General features: G+C 40.0%; 1 long non-coding RNA gene across 1 annotated transcript in view; it reads right to left on the bottom strand.

The window, feature by feature from the left end:
* LOC107698291 (uncharacterized) overlaps window positions 1-289 on the bottom strand; it is a 1389-nt gene extending 1100 nt beyond the window's left edge. Inside the window, exon 1 of the long non-coding RNA XR_001635330.1 lies at window positions 118-289. This is a non-coding gene — a long non-coding RNA (uncharacterized LOC107698291). The remainder of the gene's footprint in view (window positions 1-117) is intronic.
* Between the last annotated feature and the right edge of the window lie 12609 nt (window positions 290-12898).

The raw sequence follows: 12898 nt of genomic DNA, 5'->3' as shown, positions 1-12898 counted from the left end.
TTTAGCTGATGCATACATCTCAATTTCAAAAAATTGACCCTTATGACTGGTTTTGTGCTCCAGGGTCACAAATGTAGATTTCTATGTTAATGAAGCTATAGAATATTTGTTACTCACCGGAGAGTCTGCCATGAAAACATTCAGAACCGTCCTGCACGCAGGTCCCGGAGACTCCATACGGTGCACACGGATTAACCAACGTTAATCCAATAAAAGCACAGCGCTGATCTCTGAGGACCAGGAGAGCTCAGAAACGTTCAGTCATCCTATATAACATCCTCTGCTGGGGGTCTCCAAACTGGCTCCTGAGGGCCGCTGTCCTGCAGAGTTCAATCAAACACACCTGAACCAGTTTAGTGTTTGATTAGAGTTGGAGTTAAAGCACAGCGGCCCTCAGGAGCCAGTTTGGAGACCCTATGATTCAAATTAACTCATGTTTAAAGTGAGAGAGATACACACACATGCATAGTTAAAATAGAATATATGTAACAAATTAACAAACAAGTTTAAAGATGAGCAAATAATTAGAGTAATTACATTTTTTTTTTAAATGTAGCCTATTTTAATGGCAAGAACAGGTAAAATCAATACAAAAATAGGCATATAAACAAATTTATAAACATTTGAAGGGAGATTAAGAACAGATATCAGAAATCAGATTAATAAAATAATAAGATGACAAATGAAATAAAAGGTGAAAAAGATAAAGAAAGGTGTATTTTCATGGCAAGAACAGGGTTAAGAAATATTTTTAACAATGTACCGTCACTTTTTATCCATGCTGAATAAAACTATTTCTTTACAAAAACAAATTACTGACCCCACACTTTTGAACGGTTGTGTATATTGTTACAAAAGATTTCTATTTTGAACAAATGCTGTTTTTTTTTTTACTTTTTATTCATCAAAGAATCCTGAAAAAATCTCACAGGTTCCAAAAAAATGTATTAAGCAGCAAAACTGTTTCTAACATTGATAACAAATCAGCATATTAGAATGATTTCTGAAGATCATGTGACACTGAAGCCTGGAGTAATGATGCTGAAAATACAGCTGCGCATCACAGAAATACATTACAGTTTAACACATTCAAATAGAAAACAGCTGTTTTAAATTGTAATAATATTTCAGATTTTTTCTGTATTTTTGGTCAAATAAATGCTGCCTTGATGAGCAGAAGAGACTTCTTTAAAAAGTAATAAAAATCTTACTGATCCCAAACTTTTGAACGGCAGTGTATATATATATATATATATCTCCAACCTATTGTCAGTCCTTTTACGGATGTATGCATGTATTTAATATGGATATGTTTGAACACTTGCTCATAAAACAGTCCTCACAGTAATATCAGTCCTGATTAATGCTTTCTGATGAGCGTTACACCTGGCAGTGTGTAATGCCATCTTCCTCTTCCTCAGCACACACTGTGCTTTACGTTGATTAAGAACGGCTGCTGGTTTCCTCTTCAGCACGGCGAGATCCACGTGAAGGGCCTCAGCCATCTCTGCCTTCGTCACGGACACGAAACGCCAGACGCTGGCTAGACTCTCCAAACCTCCGGAGGTCAGAGCCTGAGGAACAAAACCAGAAGAATACATGAAAACATGAGTACTGTCTGGATGCACTGATGCATGATGGGAAACGGAGTTCACGTCTGCTGGAAGTTGAGAGAATATACATTATTATCACTTCTCACCATCCAGGCCATTTCTGCCGGATAGGTGCATGTCCCACCCTACATTATTCTATTTCATATACAGCTGAAAAATGTCTGTTGAGAAGCAGTGTCGATTGATTGTAGTATTTTTACTTTATTTCTCATTTAAAATAAGTCTGAAATCAAAACTGGCCCTTTTTAACTTCTAAATACACTTTAATCTTCGTCGTCTTCATAATTGCAAAGAAACAAATTCTTTCAGCAAATGCAACAACTTCTTAAGGTGTTTTTTTTGTTTCTCATTTAAAGTCAACCTGAAATCAAAGTGGACCCAAACACACATTTATCTTTGTCATAATTTCAACAAAACGTATTATTTTATTTAAAAACTTTCTTAAGCATTTTTTTAATGTTTTTTTTTTTCCTCGTTTAAATCAATCTGAAATCAGAATGGACCCTATTTACCTTCTAAATACACATTTATCTTTGCCATAATTTCAGCAAAACGAATTATTTTATTTAAGGCGGAGTCTACAGGTATTGTTGAGGGCTTTATTTGTTGAGGGAGTGTATGAGGCCGTGGTCTATAGGTTGGGGGTGTGTCTTAAGGCGGAGTCTACAGGTATTGGGCAAGGCTTTATATTTTGAGGGAGTGTATGAGGGTGTGGTCTATAGGTTGGGGGTGTGTCTTAAGGCAGAATCTACAGGTATTGGGCAAGGCTTTATATTTTGAGGGAGTGTATGAGGGTGTGGTCTATAGGTTGGGGGTGTGTCTTAAGGCAGAGTCTAGACTCTAGAGGTATTGGGCAAGGCTTTATATGTTGAGGGAGTGTATGAGGGTGTGGTCTATAGGTTGGGGGGGTGTCTAGGAGGAGAATACAGATATTGGGGAAGGGTTTATATGTTGAGGGAGTGTATGAGGGTGTGGTCTATAGGTTGTGGGTGTGTCTGTAGGAGGAGTCTACAAGTATTGGAGAGGGGTTTATATGTTGAGGGAGTGTATGAGGGCGTGGTCTATAGGTTGGGGGTGTGTCTTAAGGCAGAGTCTAGACTCTAGAGGTATTGGGCAAGGCTTTATATGTTGAGGGAGTGTATGAGGGCGTGGTCTATAGGTTGTGGGTGTGTCTTAAGGCAGAGTCTACAGGTATTGGGTAAGGCTTTATATGTTGAGTTGGTGCACGAGGGCATGATCTATAGGTTGTGGGTGTGTCTTAAGGCAGAGTCTACAGGTATTGGGTAAGGCTTTATATGTTGAGTTGGTGCACGAGGGCATGATCTATAGGTTGTGGGTGTGTCTTAAGGCAGAGTCTACAGGTATTGGGTAAGGCTTTATATGTTGAGTTGGTGCACGAGGGCATGATCTATAGGTTGTGGGTGTGTCTTAAGGCAGAGTCTACAGGTATTGGGTAAGGCTTTATATGTTGAGTTGGTGCACGAGGGCATGATCTATAGGTTGTGGGTGTGTCTTAAGGCAGAGTCTACAGGTATTGGGTAAGGCTTTATATGTTGAGTTGGTGCACGAGGGCATGATCTATAGGTTGTGGGTGTGTCTTAAGGCGGAGTCTACAGGTATTGGATAGGGGATTATATGTTGAAGGGGTGTATGAGGGCGTGGTCTATAGGTTGGGGGTGTGTCTTAAGGCAGAGTCTAGACTCTAGAGGTATTGGGCAAGGCTTTATATGTTGAGGGAGTGTATGAGGGCGTGGTCTATAGGTTGGGGGTGTGTCTTAAGGCAGAGTCTAGACTCTAGAGGTATTGGGCAAGGCTTTATATGTTGAGGGAGTGTATGAGGGCGTGGTCTATAGGTTGGGGGTGTGTCTTAAGGCAGAGTCTAGACTCTAGAGGTATTGGGCAAGGCTTTATATGTTGAGGGAGTGTATGAGGGCGTGGTCTATAGGTTGGGGGTGTGTCTTAAGGCAGAGTCTAGACTCTAGAGGTATTGGGCAAGGCTTTATATGTTGAGGGAGTGTATGAGGGCGTGGTCTATAGGTTGTGGGTGTGTCTTAAGGCAGAGTCTACAGGTATTGGGTAAGGCTTTATATGTTGAGTTGGTGCACGAGGGCATGATCTATAGGTTGTGGGTGTGTCTTAAGGCAGAGTCTACAGGTATTGGGTAAGGCTTTATATGTTGAGTTGGTGCACGAGGGCATGATCTATAGGTTGTGGGTGTGTCTTAAGGCAGAGTCTACAGGTATTGGGTAAGGCTTTATATGTTGAGTTGGTGCACGAGGGCATGATCTATAGGTTGTGGGTGTGTCTTAAGGCAGAGTCTACAGGTATTGGGTAAGGCTTTATATGTTGAGTTGGTGCACGAGGGCATGATCTATAGGTTGTGGGTGTGTCTTAAGGCAGAGTCTACAGGTATTGGGTAAGGCTTTATATGTTGAGTTGGTGCACGAGGGCATGATCTATAGGTTGTGGGTGTGTCTTAAGGCGGAGTCTACAGGTATTGGATAGGGGATTATATGTTGAAGGGGTGTATGAGGGCGTGGTCTATAGGTTGGGGGTGTGTCTTAAGGCAGAGTCTAGACTCTAGAGGTATTGGGCAAGGCTTTATATGTTGAGGGAGTGTATGAGGGCGTGGTCTATAGGTTGGGGGTGTGTCTTAAGGCAGAGTCTAGACTCTAGAGGTATTGGGCAAGGCTTTATATGTTGAGGGAGTGTATGAGGGCGTGGTCTATAGGTTGGGGGTGTGTCTTAAGGCAGAGTCTAGACTCTAGAGGTATTGGGCAAGGCTTTATATGTTGAGGGAGTGTATGAGGGCGTGGTCTATAGGTTGGGGGTGTGTCTTAAGGCAGAGTCTAGACTCTAGAGGTATTGGGCAAGGCTTTATATGTTGAGGGAGTGTATGAGGGCGTGGTCTATAGGTTGTGGGTGTGTCTTAAGGCAGAGTCTACAGGTATTGGGTAAGGCTTTATATGTTGAGTTGGTGCACGAGGGCATGATCTATAGGTTGTGGGTGTGTCTTAAGGCAGAGTCTACAGGTATTGGGTAAGGCTTTATATGTTGAGTTGGTGCACGAGGGCATGATCTATAGGTTGTGGGTGTGTCTTAAGGCAGAGTCTACAGGTATTGGGTAAGGCTTTATATGTTGAGTTGGTGCACGAGGGCATGATCTATAGGTTGTGGGTGTGTCTTAAGGCAGAGTCTACAGGTATTGGGTAAGGCTTTATATGTTGAGTTGGTGCACGAGGGCATGATCTATAGGTTGTGGGTGTGTCTTAAGGCAGAGTCTACAGGTATTGGGTAAGGCTTTATATGTTGAGTTGGTGCACGAGGGCATGATCTATAGGTTGTGGGTGTGTCTTAAGGCGGAGTCTACAGGTATTGGATAGGGGATTATATGTTGAAGGGGTGTATGAGGGCGTGGTCTATAGGTTGGGGGTGTGTCTTAAGGCAGAGTCTAGACTCTAGAGGTATTGGGCAAGGCTTTATATGTTGAGGGAGTGTATGAGGGCGTGGTCTATAGGTTGGGGGTGTGTCTTAAGGCAGAGTCTAGACTCTAGAGGTATTGGGCAAGGCTTTATATGTTGAGGGAGTGTATGAGGGCGTGGTCTATAGGTTGGGGGTGTGTCTTAAGGCTTCATCAAAGAATCCTGAAAAAATCTCACAGGTTCCAAAAAAATGTATTAAGCAGCAAAACTGTTTCTAACATTGATAACAAATCAGCATATTAGAATGATTTCTGAAGATCATGTGACACTGAAGACTGGAGTAATGATGCTGAAAATACAGCTGCGCATCACAGGAATACATTACAGTTTAACACATTCAAATAGAAAACAGCTGTTTTAAATTGTAATAATATTTCAGATTTTTTCTGTATTTTTGGTCAAATAAATGCTGCCTTGATGAGCAGAAGAGACTTCTTTAAAAAATAATAAAAATCTTACTGATCCCAAACTTTTGAACGGCAGTGTATATATATATATATATATCTCCAACCTATTGTCAGTCCTTTTACGGATGTATGCATGTATTTAATATGGATATGTTTGAACACTTGCTCATAAAACAGTCCTCACAGTAATATCAGTCCTGATTAATGCTTTCTGATGAGCGTTACACCTGGCAGTGTGTAATGCCATCTTCCTCTTCCTCAGCACACACTGTGCTTTACGTTGATTAAGAACGGCTGCTGGTTTCCTCTTCAGCACGGCGAGATCCACGTGAAGGGCCTCAGCCATCTCTGCCTTCGTCACGGACACGAAACGCCAGACGCTGGCTAGACTCTCCAAACCTCCGGAGGTCAGAGCCTGAGGAACAAAACCAGAAGAATACATGAAAACATGAGTACTGTCTGGATGCACTGATGCATGATGGGAAACGGAGTTCACGTCTGCTGGAAGTTGAGAGAATATACATTATTATCACTTCTCACCATCCAGGCCATTTCTGCCGGATAGGTGCATGTCCCACCCTACATTATTCTATTTCATATACAGCTGAAAAATGTCTGTTGAGAAGCAGTGTCGATTGATTGTAGTATTTTTACTTTATTTCTCATTTAAAATAAGTCTGAAATCAAAATTTTTAACTTTTAACTTCTAAATACACTTTAATCTTCGTCGTCTTCATAATTGCAAAGAAACAAATTCTAATGCAACAAGCAACAACTTCTTAAGGTGTTTTTTTTGTTTCTCATTTAAAGTCAACCTGAAATCAAAGTGGACCCAAACACACATTTATCTTTGTCATAATTTCAACAAAACGTATTATTTTATTTAAAAACTTTCTTAAGCATTTTTTTAATGTTTTTTTTTTTCCTCGTTTAAATCAATCTGAAATCAGAATGGACCCTATTTACCTTCTAAATACACATTTATCTTTGCCATAATTTCAGCAAAACAAATTATTTTATTTAAGGCGGAGTCTACAGGTATTGTTGAGGGCTTTATTTGTTGAGGGAGTGTATGAGGCCGTGGTCTATAGGTTGGGGGTGTGTCTTAAGGCGGAGTCTACAGGTATTGGGCAAGGCTTTATATGTTGAGGGAGTGTATGAGGGCGTGGTCTATAGGTTGTGGGTGTGTCTTAAGGCGGAGTCTACAGGTATTGGAGAGGGCTTTATATGTTGAGGGAGTGTATGAGGGCGTGGTCTATAGGTTGGGGGTGTGTCTTAAGGCAGAGTCTAGACTCTAGAGGTATTGGGCAAGGCTTTATATGTTGAAGGAGTGTATGAGGGCGTGGTCTATAGGTTGTGGGTGTGTCTTAAGGCGGAGTCTACAGGTATTGGGCAAGGCTTTATATTTTGAGGGAGTGTATGAGGGTGTGGTCTATAGGTTGGGGGTGTGTCTTAAGGCAGAATCTACAGGTATTGGGCAAGGCTTTATATGTTGAGGGAGTGTATGAGGGTGTGGTCTATAGGTTGTGGGTGTGTCTGTAGGAGGAGTCTACAAGTATTGGAGAGGGGTTTATATGTTGAGGGAGTGTATGAGGGCGTGGTCTATAGGTTGGGGGTGTGTCTTAAGGCGGAGTCTACAGGTATTGGAGAGGGGTTTATATGTTGAAGGAGTGTATGAGGGCGTGGTCTATAGGTTGTGGGTGTGTCTTAAGGCGGAGTCTACAGGTATTGGAGAGGGGTTTATATGTTGAAGGAGTGTATGAGGGCGTGGTCTATAGGTTGTGGGTGTGTCTTAAGGCGGAGTCTACAGGTATTGGTTAGGGCTTTATATGTTGAGGGGGTGTATGAGGGCGTGGTCTATATGTTGTGGGTGTGTCTTAAGGCAGAGTATACAGGTATTGGTGAGGGCTTTATATGTTGAGGGAGTGTATGAGGGCGTGGTCTATATGTTGTGGGTGTGTCTTAAGGCAGAGTATACAGGTATTGGTGAGGGCTTTATATGTTGAGGGAGTGTATGAGGGCGTGGTCTATATGTTGTGGGTGTGTCTTAAGGCAGAGTATACAGGTATTGGTGAGGGCTTTATATGTTGAGGGAGTGTATGAGGGTGTGGTCTATAGGTTGGGGGTGTCTTAAGGAGGAGTAAAAACGGCCAGAGCTACACAGTTTGTAAAGATGGTGAGGGGAATGATGATTTCAAATGGTCTGAGAGATACATTCAAGGGAAAAAAACACCTGCAATAATCAGCCAACATAAAATTATTGTTTATTTATGAGTGTAAAACTCTTAAAATTATAGATATATTCCTGCAGTAATGAACGATGTGTCCGTGTGTTGATGACTGCGGGCTCAGCATGTTGGTGTGTGTGTGTGCTAGCATTCTCTGAGCTTAGCATGTCTGTATTTAGTGAGCTGGAGGACAGAGCAGCTGTTCTCTCATAATATCAGAGCGCTTTTCCATTTCCACACCTCTACACACACGCTCAAGAGAGAATGAGCTCATTAATAGCTATCATCTCATAGTTGCTTTTTTGAACCCTTGGCACCTCTTATAATGAATGACTTTAAATGGTAAAGTCAGTAATTTAAGATGTTTTTTTAGTATGTTACAGAATGTAAGAAGTAGTCTAATTTGTGTTTGTTTTTATTGTTGGAGATTGAAGTCGCTACTTAACCGAAGCATAGCTGAGAAATCCTTTAAGATTGCTGATCTATAAAAGTTTTAAAATTTTAATGCAGGAAAACAACTTTATTTTTGATTGAATTTAATTTAATTGATTTCTAATAAATTTTGCATTCATTTTATATTAGAATATATTTTATATATAATTTTTTAAAACTTGTTTTTTTACAGCTGCTTAATATTTTTGTAGAAACATGATACACAACTTTTCAAAAGTTTAGGAAAAGTATTTAAAAAATAAATTAATGCTATAATTAAAAATAAATAAAATAAAATAAATGAATTACAAATAAATAAAATAAAATAAATTAATACTTTTATTAATCAAGGACGCATTAAATTGATCAAAAAAGTGACAGTACAGACATTTATAATGTTACAAAATATTTTTGTTCTTTTGAGCTTTACTGCCTAAAGAATCCTGAAAAATTAAAACATATCACAGTTTCCTCAAAAATGTGAAGAAGCACAACTGTTTGCAACACTGATAATAAGAAATGAACAGCAAATTTCTTAAGCAGCAAATCAAATATTTTATAGACATATTTTATATTTATCATTGTAATTAAAAGCATATTTTCTGATTCGTTAAAGGATACTTCCACTCTACGATGTTGATGCAGGCTTCTGAGGAAGAGGAGGGATCAAAAATGAACGTGTCCCCACCATCCGCTCTCTTTGTCTGTCTGTCCCTCAGTCTATGTCTCTCACTCGCTCTGCTCTTGTTTGGTTAGTACTGCAGCTGTCTGACACTTTAAGTGTGTGTGTTCGGGGACAACAGAGCATGACATAGTCGTGGTCACAGAGACATAGATAAAGAGGCAGGACATTCACACAGTCAAGACTTTTGGAGTGTTCTCATTGGCTTGTTCTATTTGGGCTTTGTGACATCACTGAGTTGCCAAACCTATCAGCTAACAGATGAATCATTGTGATTTTGCATTATTTATGAGCAATTTGAATTATTATTACTATTATTTATACATTTGATTTATGTTTATTTGCACTGTAAAAATGATCAATACGTTATGGCAAAATATATTTTTCAGTGCTTAAAAATTTAACCAATTGCAACATTTTGGGGACTCAACTACAGATGAAATGACATGTGCAACCAATTTGATTAAACTTAAAGAATTTAAGGCAACAACTGGGTTTATGAACATTATTTAAAAAAACACACAGAAACAAGATGACAAACAACAAACTATGTATGTCTAAGTAAAAACAGCCCCATTCCAAGTATAATTTAAGATTTATTTGAATTTAAAAAAAAATTGTAAAAATCACAGTTCACATGACCACATGAGAATTCAACAGCAGAAACAGGGTGTCGTGTTGATTTCAAGGCTGTTTTGGGGCGTCGTGACCCCTGCGTCCTCATGTCCCAGTCTGAAAACACACTACGTCACGCTAGCCACCAAAACGCCACTCTTGAGCCATATTCAGCTCATTTCAGAAGATTTCATTACTTTATTGAACACCAAACTTCAATAAACTTCTGTAATTATTTGCACATTTCCTGGATAGCTCTTTTTGAATTACAAATTGTGCTTTTGCATTATTGAAACATACACTCTAAAAAATGCTGGGTTAAATACAACCCAGTCGCTGGGTAAAATATGGACAAGCCCAGCGAATGGGTTGTTTTGACCCAGCGGTTGGGTTACTGCCCAGAAGGCTGGGTTAAACATTTAACACAACTGTTGGTTGAAAACAACCCAGTCGCTGGGTATATCCATATTTTACCCAGCAACTGGGTTGTATTTAACCCAGCATTTATTAGAGTGTACGCTATTATCTGAGAACCGCTCAGGGTTTGAGCATTGTTTTGGAGTAGCGAGATAAAAGTCGTTTGAACAATGTTTTCTGTACGTCTTTAACTCCCGACAGACTCCTCAGAAGATGATTCAGAAACGGAAAGCGGCGACGCTCCTCCGTTCTGTTCCGCCCTGCCCGCGTTCTCCACCAGATCCTGCAGGTACTTGATGTAGCGTATGGCCGCGCGCAGCGTCTCCACTTTGCTCAGCCGTTTGTCCGTGGTCCCGTTAGGCAGGTGGTCGCGTAGTTTGGCGTATCCCTGGTTCACGCATTTCACGCGCTGGCGTTCCCGCTCGTTGCGTTTCTGGATGAAGGCGGGCTCAAAGGGACATTCATAGACGCCGAAGCTGCCGTGGAACGGCGGCAGGTACGAAAGCAGCGATGCACCGCCGCAGTAGGATCTATCATAGACTCGCTGATCAACGTGGGTCGGGTATAAGAACAGTGGCAACGCGTGATTGCCATGTACGTCATTCCCTCTGTAACCACCAGGGGGCGCACAATACCTGCTGCTCCTGGCCAAATGGCAATGAGAGTCCTGGAGGGACGCGTCCATGTTTAGATGAGGCACGCGAATCTGGGCTTCTATTGGAGTTGGTTCTGTTTGTTCATTCGTAGACAAAAGCCACGCCCAAGGAAGTGTCTCTAAGACCGGCGGATTAACGTGTGTTTCCTGAGGTGAGGAAGCATCGTCTTCTTCCCCGTTTAAATCCCAGAAAACGGCTTCTGCTGCTCTTTGAAAGCCCTGTGAGGGATTTCGTGAGAGACAGACGAGAGTTTAGACCAGAAGACTTCAAACACACTCCAGATTAACATAATAACAGTTTAGTCTGAGGTTCAAATACGTGGGATAAACCCGCGGACGGTCCTTGCAATTAACACGGATTTGACATAAAACACAGACGAAAAGACCCAAAACATAGTCTGTGAATGCAAATGCCTGTTGCATTTCACTCAGTTAAAATAACGATATGTTAGCCAAATAATAACGCATCTAATTTATTTACAGAAATCTGAAGTTAATAGAGGTTTGATACACCCACAGGTAAAGTATGTACTACGACTGCATGCTTGCATTAGTGTGTCAGATAAAAGCGTGCGGCAGTGTGTCAGTAATCCGTCTCTAATTCACAACATTGTGTACAACACAAGAGTTACAGGAGGAAAGGAGAAGGTGCTCTACAACTGAGACAAAGAATCAGGTCTCTGAAAGAAAAATAAACGACTGATCTAATCCCTCAATGTGTTTCCAATTTAAAGACATCTCTGCGCTTGTCCGTATTGGAGCTTGAGGCGAAGCATTAAATGATGTGTAATCGGTCTCTCAGTGGAAATCCCCTCAGCTGTGAAGTGGTGTCAAATTGGACGTATTAACGAGAAAAAATGGAAGCAGTGGAGATAATATGAATGAAAGCATGTTGAAGACTACAAAGAAAAACAATCCTGGTGCTCTTCATTATCAAATTAGCTGATGCAACTTTTGCAGAAAACATTCAAACAAAGATATTCAATAATTCGGAATTTGCAGCACCAGTTAAAACATAATATTCTTTATTATTCAGACATTGATAAATATCAAATAACGCAAATATAAATATTTAAAGGTAACGACTTAATAAATTATTTTTAAATAATTATTCAGTTATTGTAAAATAAAATATAGGCAGTTAAATGCAACTGCAAATGAAATGCAAATTTTTCTTAAAATAAAAAAAAATATTAAAATTTAATATAAACACAAAAACATATACATATATTTTCTATGTATAATATTTAATTTTTGTGCTCAACTTTTTATTCGATTTTAAAATCTACACATAATTTTTGTTATATGCAAAGCAGTGTACACACATTTATGCACACAATAAAAAAAAATATTAAATTTGTATAAAATAAATAATTAAATAAGCACAAAAGCATAGTGTGCAATATATTTTATATATAGTTTTATTATATTTTATATTATTATATTTACATACTGATCACTTAAATCGAAATATAATGCAGTATTAAAGTAGTTTAGATATTTAGATGCAGAAGCATCTTGTTTTGCACAAACATCTGTTAAATGTTTCATACAGATTCATTCTTAAAAGACGGCTGAATTGATCTGTCATTGTTAAAGTTGAAACCTGATCAGCATAAACTAGTTTTAATTTATTGCAGGCACAATGAAACAAAAGCAGCTGGTGTTGAGGAGACTGGACGTGTCTTACCTGAGAGGAAGAGGAGCCGGTTCTCCTGTCTGTGTATCTCCACACACACCTGAGTGATGTTACAGGTGAGCTCTCGGCGCTTTACCTGCGTCCCGCCCCTCTGTGTGTGTGAGTGTGTGTGTGTGAGTGTGTGTGTGTGTGTGTGAGTGAGTGAGTGTGTGTGAGTGAGAGTCTGTGTGTGTGTGTGTGTGTGTGTGTGAGTGTGTTTACACTCTGGCATGATGAGCCTCAGGAAGTCGGCAGAGATGGATTTTTCTTTTGTGTTGGAGTCTGAAATTACAGCGGGGTGCAGAAAGCTGCAAACGGCTGTTTACTGATCTCAGATCTGTCATCCAGACACTGAAACACACACACACTCATCCTGGATGCTGACTGGAGCTTCACTTCATAGTGACGGTCATATTTACAGATGATGATGATGATGATGAAGGTTTCATATCCTCCGTGTCTTTTGTGATCGCTGTGCTTCCTCTTCCTCTGCGTGCTGAAGATATGCAGTCAGATTAGCAGCTGCTCAAAACATTAATTTGACATAATAACCAAGTTTAATCACATGCTTGCATATCTATCTATCTATCTATCTATCTATCTATCTATCTGTCTATCTATATGTCTATCTATCTGTCTATCTATCATCTATCTATCTATCTATCTATCTATCATCTATCTATTTATCT

The sequence above is a fragment of the Sinocyclocheilus anshuiensis genome, unplaced genomic scaffold, assembly GCF_001515605.1.
Source record: "Sinocyclocheilus anshuiensis isolate Anshui unplaced genomic scaffold, SAMN03320099.WGS_v1.1 scaffold2216, whole genome shotgun sequence".
Lineage (NCBI taxonomy): Eukaryota > Metazoa > Chordata > Actinopteri > Cypriniformes > Cyprinidae > Sinocyclocheilus > Sinocyclocheilus anshuiensis.
The sequence above is the reverse complement of the archived record's forward strand: the minus strand, read 5'-3'. Positions and strand labels throughout refer to the sequence as shown.